The following is a 7518-nucleotide window of genomic DNA, read 5'->3' on the forward strand; positions in this document are numbered from 1 at the left end:
CTCCTATGAATAAAGCTGCTGTAAAGTCTTTGGTGGTCATGCTTTTTTATTTCTCTTAGGTATATGCAAATGAATAGAATTGCTTTGTCATAGATAGGCAGACATAACAGTACAAGGAGCTACCAATGAGTGTTCCAAAGCAGTTATTCCATTTTACGTTCCCATCAGCAGTGTATGAGTTCCAGTTGTTTCATATCCTTGCCAACATTTGGTGTCATACTTTTAATTTCAGCTATTCTAGTGCGTATGAAATGATATCTTATTGTAGTTTTAATTTGCCCTTCTCTGATGAAAATTGATGTTGAGTAAAACTCAACCTTCCCTCCACTGCCTTTTTGATCTTGTCAGTACTTGAGCTGGGTGAAAGTTTGGCTAAAGTTGTAGGTATTTTTCGTTCGGCTCTAGATTCAACACTGTCAGAGTCCTGGAATCCAGTTACCACAGGAACATACGGTATTATGTTATTTCCTCTCTGCTTATCATACTCTTCTTTACTGTGGTCTTCTCAGCAAAGTTTGGGTTTGGAGGGAGAATTGTTGAGCCAACTCTGTTTATCAAGACTTTCTTGTGTCCACTGCTCTTTGCTAGCTCCATATAAAAGCATGATTTAAATTTTGCAAGGGTTTTTCTTTTTGTTACCACGAGAGCAAAGGGCTTTCATATCCTTCTACAACTGAGTGGAAGTAGTATTTTCCTTTTCTCTTTTTCTAGTTTTCGAATTAATTGACAACAATTACAAATTAGGAAAACCTAATTTGGAAAGAAATATGCAGAATTCCAACGTATTTGAAAGCAGGTTCTCTTGAATCTACTAGTCCTGTAGTCCTGTGTATGGTAATTAGTCACAGCCAAGCAGAGGCTGCCCCTTACTCAAGGTGGACACCTTCCACTTCATCCCAGTTCCTCGACTCCCATCATCCAGCCCAAGTTACATTACCCGTAATTCCGGTCTTTTGGATATTCATCACCAGCTCTATGTATCAGGGCTGAAGGAAAGTCCTACAGCAGGGGTAATAACCAAATTCTCATCCATTTTGTAACTGAACTCAGAGGGTTCGTCTCTTGGTGAATGCAGAGCCAAAAAGCACAACCTAGGCAGAAGTAGGTGAGGAAACAGGTTTATTACTTGCACAAACAATGGAGAACAACTGGGATATTTCCCCAAAGCAGTGTCTCTCTGAGCTAAGTGCTGGCTGAGATTTTATACACGAGAGAGCAGATGATAACAGGTTTATTTGTAACCAGTGTGTAACAACTGTGCTCATTCAGGGTGTATGCATATCAGGTAAACATGCTACTACGTACATTGCATGAACTGAAAATGGCTGCTTGGATCCTCCCAGAGAAGGAGAATTTAAGATGTTAAAGAGTTAAGGTATCTTTAGGGTGCATGGAGCTGGGACAATTTGCAGGAGTTTTGCTGCAAACATGTGAGTTTCTCTGAAAAATAGCAACATCTGCAAAACAAGGACATCAGTTTCTGCAAAACAGAACACATAGTTTCTTCTTGTTCTGAAAAACTTTTGACAGACCGTGTTAATTATGGATAATATCCTCAATGACCCTTTCTTTGCCCGGTTCCCTGGTCACAATTTAAACCTATAGGCAATAAAAATTAGGTCAAAAACATCTTGAGTGACTGATAATCTTTTTGGTTCACATTTCTAATCACATTTGGCAGATAATTTACCTTCCCAACAACAAATCAGGAGTAACTGCAAGTAGGGATCTCTTGATCTGGGATAGAATTTCCCTGCTCTGGGAAGATACAGAAACTCAAAGTCTGGAGAAGCCACCCTTAAGTCTCCATGCTGTGAGTTGTTAGCCCTGAAGTATTGTCCCTTGATGGACAGGTGACAATTAAACAGACCTGGCATTATCTTTGAACTTTCTTTCAAAACAACATCAATATTCCTCTTAGAACCTTCTCAGCTTGGTTTGAAAGTCACCATTATAGGAGGTCCTTGCCTTAAAATTCTCCACTCCTAGGACTTCTAATCTGTATCAATTTCAAGCAAGAAGTCCCAGCCTATTTCCCATGTGTATACTCTTCACATCTTCTGAACTTAGGATGCTCCCAAATATGCCCAAGTTGGGTACATTTAAATGAAGACAAGCATCTTTTTTGAATTCTCAAAGAATCCTTTTATCCAAAATAGCACGGAGTCTCACATTGAAAGATCACTAGCAAAGAGCTATCAAGAAAACATTTTAAAACTCATGATTAGGACTTTTAAATGATATGCTTTAACCAGCACCAAAATTCATTCTTGTAACTAAACTATTATTTTGTATGACTGTTCTGCAACCAATCATGAGCTTCTAGGGCACAGAGACTGCATCTTGTGCATCACGTGACCCCAGTACTCAGCCTAGATATATATATCAGATATGTATCAGATATATAGTGGAAGTTCAATGAATACATGTTGAATGAACAGACTGTGAGAAGTCATCTTTTCTGAATTATGCTAGATGCAAGCTCAGAAAATCTGAGGAGCTCAAAAGATACACTATTGCTGATTTCTGAAAGTAATGGGTGAAAAGATTTCAAAACCATATGTCTAGACTGTAACAGACCTAGAATGTCCTATTAAGACTTAGGCACTCATGAGGGGGCAGCACAGGGGGAAAACTCAGCAGAAAGAACCTTTCCGTCCTTTGTTAACTATAAAATCCGTGGCTCTCCAGGAAGTGGCCCTCCTCTGGTGAGGCTCCCTGCCGTACAGGGTTCATCTGGTGGACGTTTACATGTCAGCGCATGTTCCCTGGGAAGGAATAGCAAGGGAAGGAATGCCGTAGGAATTTCAGGCCCTAAGAGATGACTATCCAGGTAGCTCAATGGTAGCAAAAGCTGTGGGAAATGGACAAATGGACGAAATTAGTGGGGATTTTCAAGCAGTATCCAATTTACCTTTCTCGGTGACATTTTACAATGTGCGTATTTTACTTGATTTAGAGCCACATCCCATTCACAATGGCCCATTGTTGAAGCAGCTTCTCTGCTTCCTCCTCCTAAATTCTAAATACTTTGGCGAGGTTGGCACATCCTCCACCCACATTACCCACAGACCTTTTCACTGGAGAGTCTAATGTCTTAAGTAATGCATGAGATGACAAATTAGCTTGAAATGATTCCCCTTACCTATTTTTACATAGAGCTGATTTCTATTTGACTATAAATAGAAAAAAATGGGAAAAAAGATAACTAGGAAAACCTGATTTTTAAAATTCTCACATTAAATCAGATTATAAATGATAGAGAACTGGGCTTGGAGGTAGACCTTGAGCAAGTTGCTTGTGCCTCCGTTGTATCGTCTGTTAAAGAGGAAGACAGGAGTCAATGATTAAATTGTCATTTTAGGATTGACACTAAAATATAACATTTTCTACCAGCCTTAAATTTTTTTAAATAAATTTTTAATTAAAGTTTAAAGTATATAAAGAAAAGTGCACAAATTATGATTATCTTGCCTAAAGAATTATCACAAAAGAAACTCAACTATCTAAGCACCGTCTTGGGGGCTGGCCCTGTGGCGCAGCGGTTAAGTGCGCACGTTCCACTTTGGCGGCTCGGGGTTCACCCGTTCGGATCCCGGGTGCGGACATGGCACCGCTTGGCATGCCATGCTGTGGTAGGCATCCCACATATAAAGTAGAGGAAGATGGGCACGGATGTGAGCTCAGGGCCGGTATTCCTGAGCAAAAAGAGGAATATTGGCAGCAGATGTTAGCTCAGGGCTAATCTTCCTCCAAAAAAAAAAATTATAAGCACTAACTTGATGAAGAATCACACATGACCAGCATCCCAAGCTGCCCTCATGGCCCACTTAATCACCACCCCCTTGGTCCTTCCCAGATGTAACCACTATGTTTACTTCTAACACCACGTATTAGTTTGCTTTTGAACATTATAAAAATGAAATGATACCGTATGTATTTTTTATATCTGTAAGCCATATATTGATCTATAATTTGGTGCTAATCAAAATTCAGATTTGCTAACACAGATGACCAAAATATTGGGCCTTTGTGCCTAGGCTTCTGTGTCATTCAGGATTAATCAGGAGAGAAAAAAAATGACTATGTATTTTGAGTGGAGAGATATTTAAAATAGAAAGTTAGAAAGAATTGGAAGAGCTGGTAGAGCAAAGGTCAGGAGGTCACTTTAGGAGACCTGGAGATGCAGGGATCACAGGGTGGCCTCAGCTGCCTGTCTAAAGGAACCCCAGAGCCAGGGGAAGCCATCAGCGATGATCTCAACTCCCTGCCCATGGCTGTCCCAAGAGGAAAATCCCCTCTCCTCTTCTGCCTTCCACATCTCATAAAAGTTCCCATCACTGGCAGATTTAACCCAGAATTCTAGTGGAAAGGGATTCAGGAAAATGCCATTCTGGATGACTCTCTGTGATGCAGGAGAGGATACAGAAAGGGGCAGTGATGATGCTGAGCTGAAATAATCATTTGGCAGAAGCTTAGACAGTTTTAAATTAACTGATGGAAGAGAATTGGGGTCTGTGTACATTTCTGACCTGCTAGTCTCTCCTAAGTCTCTCCAACACAAATCCTATAGGGCCTTCGAGCGACACTTGAAAGCCTGCTTCTAGTTTACTTCTTTCAAGACCAGTGAATTAGAAGGCCCTCTTCTCTTCTCTTTGCAGATTGCACAAGGCAGCTTTTGAAGAAAAGCAAGCCTGGGTATGATCATCTAAGGGTCCCCAGAATTAGAGCAATATGAAACTTATCATATTGAATGTGGCCACTTCCCACTGACCATGTCTCTGATGGTGAGACATTCTCTTAGGGGAAGACACAGTTGAAAATAATTACTATTTGTGATCCTCTGCTAACAGAAATGGTTATCTCCCCTCCCCTAGGTTTCCAGCCTTAGAGGCTGCCCTGTCTTCAGAGAGGAATTACTTGAGAGGTAGGAGTTTTGTATGCTTGCTTTTTTGTGCATCTAAATATCCTGACAATATAATCTCCAGAGAGTCCCAGTAACCAGGCAACACAAGACATGCTCCAATTGTGAGGTCCTCAATCCACTTTTTCTGTGCTATTCTAGTTCAAAATAAGAATATCAAAGGCAGAACTGCAAAATTAGATGTGGATCTTTATTACTACAAGCAGATACTGAATACAACACCCCCCCCCCAACCCCCACCGCCTTTACTGCTGATCAGAAATTCTGGGATAAGTGCTTTTAAAAAGATTAGAACAACAAATATCACCTAAGTATAAGATCAAAGCCAGTTCCCTGTTTTTCTTACAGGAAAAAAAATAGAAGGAGATAGCTTTTGTCTGGTGACAGTTTATTTTAACCCAGACACTTTCTCTGTTTGTAATTTAGTCTCATTTGTGTTTTCAGAAGCATTGCCAATTCGGATGGGTTTCTTGGGCAGGGACTAATGGACAAGGTTAAACATCACTGTTCTGGTGCCTACAATCCTTAAGAGTCTGGTAGGACCTGAGCTGGTAAAATAAACTTGGAGAGGGCCGTCTGGACTCGCTTTTCTAGAGACAAAATGAGCATAAATAAGCATAAAGTCAACAGGCTTCCTGGCCCAAGGTCAGAGGCAACCCGGGGACATGGTTTTACAGAGGAAGATACCATGTATAGCACATCTGCTAGAAAAGCAAAGAATTGGACCTTCAGTCTTTTAATCATCAGGGTATTACAAGGAAAAGTGGTCCAGATTGGCTCTGACCTTGTCAGCACTTTTTATAATAAATGCTTCGTTTACTGGAAATTTGGCTATCAAGTTGCAGAAGATAAACATGACCCTCAAACGCAAGGTCAGACCACAGCATTTATAATTCCCTTCTGTTAGCTAAACACACACAGCCCTAACTATCCAGATGAAGGGGGTTATTGTTTTCCCAAATGGTGCCTCCATCTCTAGCGATCTACAAAGTACTTTTTCACACCTCATCTTACCACTACAGTGTGTGTGCCCCTCTTACACAGATGAGTTGAACTGGAAATAGTTTCATTTGTCAGCTTTAAGTATCTTCCTTTCTTCTCTGGACAGCATTAGTTTCCATGTGGCCTAACAGACATTGTTGTCATTTGGCTCTTCCATGACAGGACATCTATAGAGGAGCAACAGACTAGAGTTATCTCAGTTCCTACACTTTACATGAGAGTCCCTCAGCCTCCCTGAGTTTCAGCTCCTTCATGTGTGTGCTCTAGATTTGTTGTTAAAACTATGGGAGTCCTCACCGACTGATAAGGAATGGTCAGAATGCGATTGTGTGGCTAGGGGACTTTTATACCTAGTGGTGGGAGTATGAATTAGTGTGACTTTTTGTTGGCATTATGTAATCCAATTTAAAATGTATATACCATTTTATACAGAAAATGTTATATCTAATAAATTATTCCAATGAGACAATCACAAAAATATGCAAAGATATACAAAGATATTCATCACAATTAGAAACAACCTAAACATCCGTCAACATGAGACTAGTTAGAAAAGACATGGTATATTCATACAAGAGAATCTATGCATCTACTGAAAAGAATCAGGGAGATTTATACTTGCTGACTTGAAGAGAAACTCCCTGACATATTTTGAGAGAAAAGGCATTACAAAGCAGCACAGTTGATATAATTCCATTGTGTAAATCAAATACATACCAGCCCTGCTGTGATTCCAGTCTCAGCAGTGTCTCGCATTCACAGAAACAGCCCAGCTACCAAAAGGCATTACAAAGTAATTTCGGCCTTTGTTCTCAACTTTCAGAGAACATTAAAGAACATGCAATTCCTCACCCACAGCACCACATCTTAAAATATCCTCTGTAGCCACCTTTTCATCTTGTTCTCTCTCACACTGTAATAGCTCCTGAAGGCTCTCTTTCCTCAATAGCCTTTTCAAGTCTCAACCACAAACTTCACCCCCGAGTTGATCAACCACTTCTCTTTTTGTCCTTTCTCCCTCTTCCTTTGGTTCTCTCTTTAGTTATTACCATAATCTGAATAATAAGGTAGAGAGAGAAGAAAATACCAAGGGAACAAAATTTCCTTCTCAGGAAGTAGGTGGAAAAAGATTGACTATGCGTATACTGCAATGTCTTAACCTTGTAGCAAGTGCAAACTTATTATACTGAATTTATACATAGAAGTGTCTGCAAGGATGTTGACAAAATCCTTCACAATGATCTCAATTGGGATTTCCCCCTGAATTTTGCTTTTAACTTCATATCTCTACTTCTCCCTCTTTGAATTATTCATAATAAACGTGAATATGTTTTGTTTATAATCAGAAGGGAGAAATAAACTCCTAGCCACATATAAAAAAGGGATTGTAGTAATGTTTACAAAGAGTAATGAATATGGGAAAATAAATACACAATTTAAGTACAAAATAAGTGTATTTTAAATAAATACAGTTGGACTGTCTCTTCCTGTTTTCAACATTAATAAGCTCTGTTATTTTGTAATTATTTTAATTACTCCTACGTTAAAGCTGGTCAGTTTCTTAGCAATAGTTGAACACTCCCCTATATTGC

At 39.7% G+C, this 7518-nt stretch overlaps 1 long non-coding RNA gene across 2 annotated transcripts; it reads right to left on the reverse strand.

Moving 5' to 3' along the window:
* Positions 1–1102: 1102 nt before the first annotated feature.
* Positions 1103–6937, reverse strand: LOC139076458 (uncharacterized). 2 transcript variants are annotated; one of them, XR_011528087.1, is made up of 4 exons: positions 6644–6937; positions 5929–6093; positions 3285–3318; positions 1103–2854 (listed from the first exon to the last, which is right to left on the reverse strand). It is a non-coding gene; the product is annotated as an uncharacterized lncRNA (long non-coding RNA). The 2 variants fall into 2 exon arrangements; XR_011528086.1 differs by having other exon boundaries at positions 3239–3318; positions 6644–6846.
* Positions 6938–7518: the final 581 nt, after the last annotated feature.

Source organism: Equus przewalskii, chromosome 16 (genome assembly GCF_037783145.1).
Source record: "Equus przewalskii isolate Varuska chromosome 16, EquPr2, whole genome shotgun sequence".
NCBI lineage: Eukaryota > Metazoa > Chordata > Mammalia > Perissodactyla > Equidae > Equus > Equus przewalskii.